The sequence below is a fragment of the Schistocerca cancellata genome, chromosome 5 (assembly GCF_023864275.1).
Source record: "Schistocerca cancellata isolate TAMUIC-IGC-003103 chromosome 5, iqSchCanc2.1, whole genome shotgun sequence".
Classification (NCBI taxonomy): Eukaryota; Metazoa; Arthropoda; class Insecta; order Orthoptera; family Acrididae; genus Schistocerca; species Schistocerca cancellata.
Genome location: NC_064630.1, coordinates 156,225,819 through 156,239,088, shown reverse-complemented (window position 1 = coordinate 156,239,088; position 13,270 = coordinate 156,225,819).

The following is a 13,270-nucleotide window of genomic DNA, read 5'->3' as shown; positions in this document are numbered from 1 at the left end:
AAAGAGACCTTTGGAGAAAAGAGAACCACCTGTATGAATATCAAGGGCTCAGATGGAAAAGCAGTTCCAAGCAAAGAAGGGAAAGCGGAAAGGAAGAAGGAGAATATAGACGGTCTAGACAAGGGCGATGTACTTGAGGGCAGTATTATGGAGATCGAAGAGGACGTAGATGAAGATGAAATGGGAGATATGATACTGTGTGAAGAGTTTGACAGACCACTGAAAGACCTAAAATGAAACAAGGCTCCGGGGGTAGACAACATTCCATTAGAACTACTGATAGCCCTGGGAGAGCCAGCCATGACAAAACTCTGCGATCCAGTGAGCAGGATGTATCAGACAGGCGAAATACCCTCAGACTTCAAGAAGAATATAATAATTCCAATCCCAAAGAAAGCAGGTGTTAACAGGTGTGAAAATTACCAAACTATCAGTTTAATAAGTCACGGCTGCAAAATACTAACACGAATTCTTAACAGACGAATGGAAAAACTGGTAGAAGCTGACCTTGGGGAAGATCAGTTTGGATTCCATAGAAATGTTGGAAAACATGAGGCAATTCTGACCCTATGACTTGTCATGTAAATTAAGGAAAGGCAAACCTATGTTTCTGACATTTGTAGACTTAGAGAAAGCTATTCACAATGTTGACTGGAATACTCTCTTTCAAATTCTGAAGGTGGCGGGGTCAAATACAGGGAGTGAAAGGCTATGTACAATTTGTACAGAAACCAGATGGCAGTCATGAGATTCGAGGGGCATGAAAAAGAAGCAGTGATTCACAAGGGAGTGAACAGGATTGTAGCCTATCCCCAATGTTATTCAATCTATAAACTGAGCAAGCAGTAAATAAACAAAAGAAAAATCTAGAGTAGGAATTAAAATCCATGGAGAAAAAATAAAAACTTTGACGCTTGGCAATGACATTGTAAATTCTGTCAGAGGCAACAAAGGACCTGGAAGAGCAGTTGAGTGGAAAGGACAGTGTCTTGAAAGGAGAATATACAATGAACATCAACAAAAGCAAAATGAAGCTAATGGAATGTAGTTGAATTAAATCAGGTGATGCTGAGGGATTTAGGTTAGGAATTGAGACAAAGTAGTAGATGAGTTTTGCTATTTGGGGAGCAAAATAACTGATGATTGTTGAAGTAGAGAGGATATAAAATGTAGACTGGCAAGGAAAGCATTTCTGAAGAAATGTTTGTTAACACTGAGTTTAGATTTAAGTGCCAGGAAGTCTTTTCTGAAAGTATTTGTATAGAGTGTAGCCATGTATGGAAGTGAAACATGGGACAATAAATATTTTATACAAGAAGAGAATAGAAGCTCCTGAAATGTGGTGCTACAGAAGAATGTTGAAGATTAGATGGGTGGATCATGTAACTAATGAGGAGAAGAGAAATTTGGGGCACAACTTGACTAGAAGAAGGGATCGGTTGGTATGACATGTTCTGAGGCATCAAGAGATCACCAATTTAGAATTGGAGGGCAGTGTGGAGGGTAAAAATCGTAGAGGGAGACCAAGAGATGAAAACACTAAGCAGATTCTGAAGGATGTAGGTTGCAGTAGGCACTTGGAGATGAAGCAGCTTGCACAGGATAGAGTAGCATGGAGAGCTGCATCAAACCAGTCTCTGGACTGAAGACCACAACAACAACAACAACAAAATACCTCAACAGAACATGATGCCAGGATATTTATCATGATACTCAGTTACTGTTAAGTCAACTTACAGCAGTAAACACAGTTACGACTTTTTTCACTATCAGAAAGGTAAAATTTTTCTTCATCACTCCACACAACACTCCACTTCTTCTGTAGGCCCTTTGGGAACATGACGGGCCACTCTTCCACAACCATAACACAGAAATACCCAGATTATGCAATATTAGTTGGAGGTGATTTTAACCTACCAAGTAGAGACAGGATGCATTGTACTTGTGAACACACTTTCTAAAAACTGTCTTGAGCGGCTAGTTCAACAGCCCACACACAAAGAAAATATTTTAAACCCTGTAGCATCAAACAGACTGGTCTCACTGATGGGGTCAATTTAGAGACAGGAGTTAGTGAACATGATGTCATCATAGTGACATTGATTACTAAAGTTAATAAATCACTCAAGAATACTTGGAGAGTATTTTTGCTAGAAAGAGCAGATCTGTTAGTGACCCATTTAGAAAATGAATGCCAAAATTTAGTTTCAGTGTGATGGAAGTAGAGGGATCGTGGCAAAGTTTATACAGATTGTAAAGCACGTCCTGGAGAAATATGTGCCGAGTAAGTGTATTAAGGACAGAAAAGACCCTCTGTAGTTTAATAACAAAATTCAGAAATTTTTGAAGAAGCAGAGACTATTGCACTCTCGGTTCAACAAAGAATGCGCAAATGATGATGGGCAAAAGTAAATATAAAACTGAGCATCTGTAAAAAGATCCATGTGCAAAGCATACAACTACCACCATCCCACCTTAGTGAAAGTTTTTGCTGTGAACCCTACAAAATTCTTGTCCTACGGTATCAATATTGCTAAGCAGGTTGAATGCTTCTATCCAGTCACTCATTGATCAGTATAGTGTGACTATAGAAGACAGCAAAAGGAAATTATTCACCCAGGAAAATTGTGCACACATCACACATACAATTGTCTGACCGCTGTACAGACTCCCGTATGGAGGGCCTAGTAACTGCACCCGTGCCATACAGAAGCAACTACAATAGTTGAAAATAAATAAGTCTCCAGGTTCAGATGGAATCCCAGTTCGGTTTTGCAGAGAGTACTCTACAGAATGGCCCCTTACTTTGCTTCCATTTCTAGGGAATCCCTTGCCCAGCAAAAAGTTCCAAAGAATAGAAGAAAGCACAGGTGGCTCCTGTGTATAAGAAGGGTAAAAGAACGGACCTACAAAATTACAGACCAATATCTTCAAAATCAGCTTGTTGCAGAACTCTTAACCATATTCTAAGTTCAATAAATATGATAACTCTCCTTGAGACAGAAAAACTTCTCTCCGCAAATGAATATGGATTTAGAAAGCATCATTCATGTGAAAGCTTGCCATTTTCTCACAATATCCTGCGAATTGCGGATGAAGGGCAACAGGCAGACTCCATAATCCTAGATTTGACATGGTACCGCACTGCAGACTGTTAAGGAAGGTACGAGCATACGGAATAGGTTTCCAGATACGTGTGTGGCACAAAGACTTCTTAAGTAACAGAACCGCAGTACTTTGTTCTAAACAGTGATCGTTCATCAGACACAAGGATATCATCTAGAGTGTCCCAGAGACATGTGATAGGATGACTCTTATTTTCTATAGTCATGAATGATATAACAGACAGGGTGAGCAGCAACCTGTGGCTGTTTGCTTATGATGCTATGGAAGGTGTCATTGGTGAGTGATTGTAGGAAGATACAAGATAACTTATGCTAAATTTGTAATTGGTGTGATGAATGGCACCCTGCTCTGAATGTAGAAAAATGTAAGTTAATGCACATGAGAAGGTAAAACAATCATGTAATGCTCAAATACAGAATTAGAAGTGTGCTGCCTGATATAGACACGTCAATTAAATATCTAGATGTAACACTGCAAAACGATAGAAATTGGAACAAAAACTTAAGGACGGTATGAGGGAAGGTGAATCGTTGACTTTGTTTTATTGGAAGGATTTTAGGAAAGTGTTGTTCATCCATAAAAGAGATCACACATAGAACACTAGTGCAACTTATTTTTCTGTACTGCTTGAGCAGCTGGGGTCTCAACCACATTGGATTAAAGGAAGACATCAAATCAATTCAGAGGTGGGTTGCTAGATTTGTTACTGGTAGGTGCAATCAACACACGTGTATTACGGAGATGCTTCAAGAACTCACGTGTTCGTGAAGGAAAGGCAAAATTCTTTTCATGGAACACTATTCAGAAAATTTAGGAACTGGCATTTGAGGCTGATTGCACAACAGTTTTACTGTTGCCAATGTAAATTTTACATAAGGGCCATGAAGGTAAGATAAGAGAACGTTGGGCTCTTATAGAGGCATATAGACAGTCACATTTCCCTCGCTCTCCACCATGTGCCATATGGTGGCTTGCAGAGCATGTATGTAAATGTAGAAATTAAAGGCAGTGATCAGGATCATTCCATTTAACTTACTGAAGAGTCTCAGATGGTATCATTTCAATTTTATGTATACATACTCTGCAAGATACCACACAGTGCATTTAATCATGCCCTTTCCTGTTCCACTTGCAGATGGAGTGAGGGAGAAACAACTGCCTATGTACGAGCCCTGATTTCTCTTATCCTGTATTCATGTTGATTATGTGAAATGTATGTTGGTAGCAGTAGAATCATTCTGCAATTTGTCAAAATTTTGGTTATCTAAACTTTCTCAATAATGTTTTGTGGAAAGGACGTCTTCTTCCCTCCAGGGATTCCCATTTGAATTGATGGAGTGTTTCTTTAATGCTCAGGTATTGATCGAAACTATTGGGCACAGAACTGATCTAGCACAACTCTGAATTGCTTTGATGTGTTCCTTTAATCTGACCCGTTGGAGATCACAAAAACTTTAGCAGTACTTAAGAATGGGTCAGACAAGTGTTCTGTATGTGGTCTCCTTTATAGATTAATTACACTTTCCTAGCACTCTCCCAATAACTGAAGTCGACAATTCACTTTCCCTACAACTGTCTCTAAGTACTCATTACATTTCATGTAGCTTTGAGGTGTTACATTTAGATATTTAATAGAAATGACTTTGTGTCAAGCAGCACACCACTGATACTGTAGTTGAAAACTACAGGATTGTTTCTCCTATTCATCTTCATTAAGCTACATTTTCTCTCATTTAGAACTAGTGGTATTTGCTGTAATGATGTTCTGGGAAATGATGATGCAGACAGATTTAGATTTGCAGGGTGGTGATGTTAACACCTGCTGCAGCAGCTCCTTGTTCTCAGCCTTGTTGGCAGTGTTTGATCTCCCTGAGCGAGGCACATCCAGTATGATGCAAGTCATATTGATGTATTCATTTAAACATGTTATGGTTTTATACCTTGGTGTGCTCAGTCCATACTCAAGACACATACAGCGATGAACTTCCTACACATTCTTGGTTGTTGAGTACAGACGTAAGCACCGAATTCATTGCTCCAGAGAAAACCTACTAGTCACCATGACAAAAATGCCACAAGTAACTTTTAAGACAGCAAAACTTTGTACCATTACAACTTACACTTCTACTACTTGTCACCGGTAAAACCACTCACAAAATGCATGTCCACTAGATGTTAAAATGATACAACCTCTGGATTACTATTTACTGGCCACATGTGCACTGTATTTTCACATTGGATTTCCAGGAATTTTACAGATTGTGCCAGTCTTCAAATGTGTGACTGCTTACAGAGAAATATATTTTCTTTAGTGGAGCTGTGCATGATACCTTATGTGGTTGCCATGCTACTGTCATACAACAAAATAGTATTGATAAAATTTACACGATCATGCTTTGACAAAATTATTTCTTGAAAATGTATTTAGCACATATCAAGAGTAGAAAGAATTATGTAACTTTGTACATATGTTAATCTCACAACATAAAAAGTTACCTAAGATAGTTATCTTCGAAAACTATGTTAGACATGGTATATCGTAACTGTAATAGTTTGTATGCTGAATGGTCCACCCACTTGTGGACCTATAAAAATAGCAAAATATAAGGGTCATGACTATTATGTATGTTCTGTTGCTCCTAAGTCATGAAACAGAATATTGGATTTTTCTTAGGGTATAAATTGCAGGATTTAAACAGTGGCATTAATCACAACATCCACTTCAAACAAAGTTTTTAGTACCTATTTTGAGCAAAAACAATAAAATGGAATGAATAGCAACAGTTCTCAACTTTAAAAAAAAAATATTAATACATCCCCAAATTAATAATTTTACAAAGAAAAATCAAAATTATATTGGATAATGGGTCTTGTACCTATCTTTAAACTTATAATTAGTTTTCAGACTTAGCTGATGATTTTATAACATAAAAAATAAACGCTTGGTATTCATTTCTGTTCATCTCACAAAGAGGGGTAAATAGAAACAGCACTGTTAATCTTTTATTGTTCTTATTTATTGGTTCTTTGTAAGAATTGGGACCATCCAAAATCTGTTTTGGTTCTAGTAGAATAACAAACAAATTTTATCTGGCTCAAAAAAATTTATTCAGTGCAAAACTAAGAATGTTGCATGAATTGTGTTTTTTTTTACTCTGTTTTCCAAATTATTGTAACATTAAATTGATGAATTTAGTTGTTTGTGAATAATTAAGTCACTCATAACATATTTAAAAATGATCTGTCTTTGAATCTACAAGTTGTTGGTACTCCCAGAAGCAATGGTTGGTTGGGTTGGTTTGTTTGGGGAAGGCACCAAACAGCAAGGTCATCGGTCTCATTCAATTAGGGAAGGATGGGGAAGGAAGTTGGCCATTCCCTCTCAAAGGCACCATCCCGGCATTTACCTGAAGCGATTTAGGGAAGTCACAGAAAACCTAAATCACAATGGCCGCACGCGGGATTGAACCATCATCCTCCCAAATGCGAGTCCAGTGTGCTAACCACTGCGCCACCTTGCTCCTTTACCTTCTAAATAACAAACTTTAGAAGCAGACACTCTAAATGGCTGCTTACTTTTTCCATGTACTTTAATCACAGCATAACCTCCTGAGTGGAAAATAGTGTCAAATGGTGGTTCACTTTTGTCAAATTCTTGGATTTCTTCGAAGAAACACTGACGATTGCTGTTTCTATTCACTCTGCAAATTCAGGAAACATAAATCCTATGTTTTCAGTTAGCTGAAATACAAGTCTGATTGAAGTATACCTTAAAGCTGAAGTTTTTGTTAATTTAAATTGAATTTCAATTTGCTTTCCAGGTACTTACATTAAAACAATTGGATTGGTACTTACAGAGTGCAAAGTAAGAAAATTCTGCACCTTATCCAATGACCATTTAGAGTGAACAAAGCACTGACAGTGTCGACAGCTTTGAAATTCATAATTTCCCTGTGAGACTGGTTCACTACCAACCTAGATAGATAAGTCACTGAATGATATTCCCATCTGTCTTCCAACATAGTAAGACCAAACATTTTTGGAAATTTTGTTTCTGTTCAAACCATTTTATGGTACTCGTGCAAAAGGTACCTCATAACAAAGAGAAATACGCCCTTATACAAGAGCTGGTAAGCTGGCCACCCTGGATGTGTTTTTAGGCAGTTTTCCATGTCCCACTAGGTAAATACTGGGCTGGTTCCCACATCTTGCTGCAGATATAAGCTAAGCAAATATTTAGAAAATGTTTGCAGATTTCCACATGAGATTTTCTGTATATACAGACAGATGGGTACACAGATTTGTCCTGGGGAGATGAATAAGAGACTGACGACCTTAGATTCTTAGCCTCTGAAGACATAATCATTACGATCATCATTATCACCATCATTATCACTATCATCATCACCCTCCCATCATTACAAATAATACATGACCGCAAATATATTGTCAATCAGATTATAATTCTTTCCAATTGCTGTTATTGTGATGATAAGCAATTCCTAGAACCAAAGTTAAATAATTTCTATGCATTGTAAACTGTGCATCATTTTTGACACTCACACTGACATATTTGTTACAATTTTTGTTACCCAAAGATTCTGGTAGAGTCAAATTCAGGCGTTCATGAACATTTTGATAGAAATGAGGAGAAGCACCATCCAGTTAGAAGAGAACATTAGAAGGCCATGTTCTAGTTGAGACACAAGGCATTCTTTTAATATAGACTGAACATGAGGCCAGTGATTATTTTCTTCTGTAGTAATTAAGGGCACTACATTATGTATAGGCTATTTCTTTAAACATTCACTTTTGGTGATTCATGCCTATACTCACCAATCGGAAGCATAGTTTCTGTGCCCCAGAGGCCTACATTATAATGACTGACCCTCCTCTATTTGTTTGTTGTAATGTAGTTTCATCACTGAATACTGACTTGTTATATTCTTCACATTTAGTAACAGGATCTGCATTGCAGAGCAGAAAATATTGCATTTTGACTTGCCCAGCAGTCTTAACTTCCAAATGAGCTCATTTTCTATGGTTTACATTATAGACTCTTTTGCATAACATACCATCAGAGGCTTGTGGAATATTTAATTCATGACTAACCTGCACTGCTGATTTCTGTGGGCTACTTACAATGCATTTCGCACCTTTCGCGCTGTATCATTCAATGTCTGAATGGGAGCAGGCCTCTTCACGGGGCACTAACGTCCAGGTCATAATTATTATTGCTTCCAAACAGATATGCAGTTCATGTGAAGTGGCTGCTTCTTAAATTGTGTTTTAAAGTTGTTCTGGGTTGTTAGCTTACCTGTTCACACAAATTCAATAAAACGCCTTGCTGTTCTGTGAAATAGCCATTTTGGCAGCAACTGGATTTCTAGTGACGAGTATATGAACTACACTGACAGCCATGAAACTTAAAAATAGAAAACTTACAAAGATCATGAATGATTGCATACCACTGAGGCTAGTTAATATCATTTCCTTCTTTATTGTAGGGGCACTGGATTGCACAAGCCACAGCTGCCATAACCATACCAGCTGGTGCAAGGTTTCACCATCATGGCCAGCCTCTGTATGTCTACTAAATTGGCAGTTGTGTTTTAGACCCAGGACACTCCTGTAGTGTTGCAACAGGGGAGCTATGTGACATCTGGGACATCCTCATATTAAAATGCCTGACCCTGGCACATGTAAGTACTGACCACCCAGTCAGCAAGAATCATCAAATCGGCAACTACTGAGGTGCAGGCTACAGTCTTTTGGCCCAGCCCTTCATTAATGGAGACATCTTCATTCCTCATCCTATGGGACTGCCTGCCATACAGACCACCATCAGCTTCAATGGGCTGAAAGTCAACCTAGGGCCCTTCTGATTACAGACACTCTCATTGTCTACCATTGCCAGGTACAGTCAGTCAGATACCAGATGCCAACGTTCATTTCATGGATCACTATGACCTCGCCGCATGCCATCCCAGACCAGCCAGCAACGCCACAAACCCCGTGGCTTGGCCACGATGCAGGGCTGCTGTGTGAGACCAGCACTGGCTCAGCATCAGCTGCGCTGAGTGCCTGCCTAGCAAGTATGTACTGTTCAGAGCCACACTGCACTGTGTAAATATTGTGGATGAGGTTCTGACAACACATTGTTGCTGAGACTGAGGGTTAGATGCTGCCTCCTGTGTACTGTATGTGATCGTTGGATTTCTGATGTACGCTGAACCTTGAAATGAATCAACTAGTTCTAACCTGAGTGTGACTGGATTTGTGCCTGCTCCCACTGCAGAACTGGGGAGAGGGAACTGAAAGCGCTGCCCTCAAAAGTCCTCTCCCAACTTGCTCACCTCCAATGCGGTTGATATCATTACATTATAATAACACTGTGTCATGCCACAGCACGATCTCAACTGTGTACGTAGTTCTTGCAAACTTATAGGGAAGGATGGAGTCCTGGTAACTTGCTGAATAGTATCCTACATGTTCTCCGTGACTGATAAATGTCATGAGGTGATGGCAGATTATCTGCATCAAGAAGACAAAATCTGGAGGCAAAAATTGTTTGGCAGCATTTGTCTTCATGAAATAAAGCAATGGTATAAGGGCAGAGTCACTAACATACTATACTCTTGGGTTGCTGCCTGTTACAAAAACCAGTGATACTAGTTGACCATTAATAAAATCATAGTCAGATGAAATTGTGTTAATTGTTGTTAAAACATGAGAACAAAGTGTTCATCTTGGTGTTATATCACATATGTTTTGTATCCATAAAAACTGGCAGAATGCTGTAAGAGTGCATCCTTGTTAACTTGAGTGACAGCAGTTGTTGCAGTTTGGACTGATAGCACTTTTACAGACAATCATTGAATTGTCACTCCTAGTTATTAGTTATCCACAACTTGCTTTATTCTTTGCACATTCCTTCCTCTAGTCATGATCATTCACAGCAGGTGATGGTACTATTCTTGTGAGCAGTTTGTCATCCATCATAGCAGAAAAACCATTTGATCTCCCACTGCTCTAACAAACTAGATAAAGAGGCAGTAGCATCATATCTCAATAAAGAACTTGAAACATTTAGTTCAGGAGAAGAGCATGTAGAAGGATTGTGGCTCAGGGTTAGAATAGTAGTTCACCATGCACTTGACGGGTAAGTACATACTAGAACAATTCATAATGGGAGGGATCCTCCATGGTATACAGTCACTTGTAAAGAAACTTCCAAAGAAACAGAGACTACTGCATATAAACCAAAACATAGGGCTACAGAGAGGAAGACACTGAATGACACATGTTTGGCTGTTGAGAGAGCAATGTGTGTAGCCTTCAACAGCCCCCATAGTGTAATATTATTGAAGGATCTCATTCAAAACCCAGAGAAAGTCTGGTCATATATAATGGCTGTTAGTAATGCAAAAGTAAGTGTCCAGACACTCATGGACAAGAAAGGGACTGAAATTTTGGGTAGCAAAGCAAAAGCAGAATCACTGAACTCAGTTTTCAAATGCTCCTTCACAAATGAAAATAAAGCGGTTTTGCCTCCATTTAATTCTTGCTTCACTACAAAGATGAGTGATGTAGATTTTAGTGTCAGTGGTGCTGAGAAACAGCTGAAATCCATCAAATTGAGAAAAATTCCATGGCCTGATGGTACCCCTATCAAATTCAATACTGAATACCTGGCTATCTTAGCCCCTCTATTGACTATTACCTACTGTAGATTCCCCAAACAAAAAACTGTTCCCAGTAGTAGGAGGAAAGCTCAGGCTACAGCCATCTACAGGGAAGGTAGCAGAAGTGATCTACAAAATTACTGTCCAATATCCTTGACATTCATTTGTTGCTGAATCTTAGAACATATTCTGAGTTCAAACATAATAAGGCATCTCAAACACAATGACCTCCTCTATGCCAGTTAGCACAGATTCCAAAAATATTGACCATGGGAATCCCAACTCCCACTTTTCTCACATGACCTCAGGGTATCAAGCAATATGTGTGTGAGTCATCAACAAATGTAGGAGGCATTTCAGGTGTGCCTTAGGGAAGTGTGTTGGAACCCTTACTGTTCATGTTGTACACTAATAACCTCACATATGATTTTAATATAATCTCAGACTTTTTGCAGATTATGCAGTTATCTCTAATGAAGTATTGTTTGGCAAAAGCCACACAAGTAATATGTCAGGTCTTGATAAGATTTCAAGGATGTATAAGGATTGGCAACTTGCTTTAAACGTTCGAAAATGTAAAATTGTGGTCTTTACACAATGAAACGAGTCACAGCTGGATTGCTGAAGTAATACAAATATCTTGGTGTAACACTTTGTAGGAATATCAAATAGAAATAGGCTCAGTTGTTGGTAAGGAAAGTGGCAGACTTCGGTTTACTGGTAGAATGCTAGAGATATGCAATTAGTCTACAAAGGTCGGTTGGTTGGTTCGTTAGTTTGGGGGGAGGAGACCAGACAGCAAGGTCATAAGTCTCATCAGACTAGGGAATGATGGGGAAGGAAGTTGGTCATGTCCTTTCAAAGGAAGGCAATTTGGCAATTTACCTGAAGTGATTTAGGGAAATCATGGGAAACTTAAACCAGGATGGCCGGACATGAGATTGAACCGTCATCCTCCCGAATGCGAGTCCAATGTCCTAACCACTGCGCCACCTCACTTGGTAGTCTACAAAGGACGCTGCTTACAAATCACTCGGGCAATCCATCCAAGAATATAAGTGTGTGGGGGCCGTACCAAATAGGATTTACAGGGGATATTGAACACATACAGAGAAGGGCACCACAAATGGTCACAGATTTGTTTGACCCAGGCAGAGTGTCACAGAGGTGCTGAATAAACTGAACTTGTGGACATCTGAACATAGACACAAAATGTCCCCAGAAAGCCTACGTATGGCTTTAAATGACGAGTCTAGGAATATACTACAAGATCCTACATATCACTCCAGTAGGCGTTTCGAGGACAAGATTAGATTAAGTGCAGCATGCACATAGATGTTTAAACAATCACTTTTCACATGCTCCATAACATGAATGTAAAAGAAAGAGGCCCTAATAATTGTACAATGGGAAGTACCCTGTACCATACACTTCCCAGTGGTTTGCAGAGTATGGATTTAGATGTACATGTAGAACAGTATCCTCTTTGAGGAGATCAAGCTTGATAACAGTCCGGTTCATTTCAAAGTCATACAGCTCTCTGCTGTATCTCCAACAACATAATAGTGGGCACTGTAAAAGAAATCACACACAATATTAAGCTCAGCTGGCATGAAATTGAATCATTACCACATACTGTGGATCTGGTCTACATGTTTTTCAGCTATAAATATTTTTACACTGATGACTCTACATTACTGTATAATCTTTCTGCTTCATTCTATGTTTTTTTTTCACTTAATCTCTTAATCCATGTAATTTACATGCTGCATCAGTCTCAATGTTGTATTTATTAGCAAGGCACTCGAGTCAAGGTACATGTAGATTTAAAACCCAACTTCTTTCTGTGCAATCTGAGGGCAGATTTACAAAGATGATACAAAGAATTAGACACAACTGCCATGTTGGGGGATTGGGAGAGGGATAGGGATAGGGAGGGGGAGGGGCAGGGGGAGGGGGAGAGGGAGAGGGAGAGGGTGAGGGAGAGGGTGACGGAGAGAGAGAGGGAGAGGTTAAGACGAGACACATGTTTGGGACATTGTCAGACTAAGTACTGGTCTTTTGCAAGATAGCCAAATGCAGAAAGGGCAAAACAAACAATAGCAGTGTATTTCGGTGTGATAAGATGGTGAGTAATTGTAAAATAGGACAATTGTGGTTACAATGGGCTTTTTAAGTTTTCACTGAGTAAAGGGCATACAGTGGGTGCCTCAATTTGAGGATAACCACCATCAACAGAGTCAAATGCCATGGATGAGAATGTGCCGCTGACAGGGTATGCTGCTGACCATTTTAACAGTACACGTAACTGGAGAAAGCCCACTATCTCTGTAAGAACCCTCATGGCTCTAAATATCTTTCCCTTAACCAAAAACTCCAACACTAGACATCATTAGACCTGTACTATATGCCTCAGAATGCCTGAACAGGGCCAGAAGGAACCAACTCAGGAAAGCAAA